Source organism: Mus caroli, chromosome 1, assembly GCF_900094665.2.
Source record: "Mus caroli chromosome 1, CAROLI_EIJ_v1.1, whole genome shotgun sequence".
Taxonomy (NCBI): domain Eukaryota; kingdom Metazoa; phylum Chordata; class Mammalia; order Rodentia; family Muridae; genus Mus; species Mus caroli.
In genome coordinates this window covers 131060095-131060814 of record NC_034570.1, presented here as the reverse complement: position 1 = coordinate 131060814, position 720 = coordinate 131060095, and positions in this window count along the sequence as shown.

Here is a 720-nt window from a genome sequence, read left to right as displayed (position 1 = left end):
TGGTATATATATATATATATATATATATATATATATATATATATATATATATATATATTTGTGGGGGGGAAGAAAGGCTTTATTTTAGTTTATAGTTATAGTCTACCAGACTTGAGTTTCTTGAGATCAGAAACTCAAGGCAGGAACTAGAGGCAGATGCCATGAGAGCCACCCACCCTGCAGCTTGTTCTCTATGCTTTGCTCTGTTTGTTCTGCTTTCTTTTTTTTTTTTTTCAAGTTTTTGAAAAATTTATTTTAAGTTCTCAGTATACCGTGTATTTTCATTGATGCAGAGGCATAAGTAGATAAGTAGGTTAAGCATAACATAGCTAAGCAACTTAAACTATAAAGAACATCACGGGTTGAACTTCAGATTATCAATGATCTTATAATGTGGGCTGGAAAATAAGCACATGCCTTGGAAAACATGTTTGCCCTTCCTTTGATGACACTAAAATATGAGTTTGTATATTTGAATTCAGCTTATTCATTGTCAATTCACAACCTAAGAGTTATTGTTGCTCTATGATTTTTTCTTTTTTTTTTTTGTTTTTTTACTAGATATTTTCTTTTTTTTTAATTTTCTTTTTATTTATTTAATTTTTTTTATTACGTATTTTCCTCAATTACATTTCCAAAAATCAGGGACAAGGCTGTCCACTCTCTCCATACCGTTTGCTGTGGTATATTGATTAGGTTCCTTATTTAACATATCTTTGT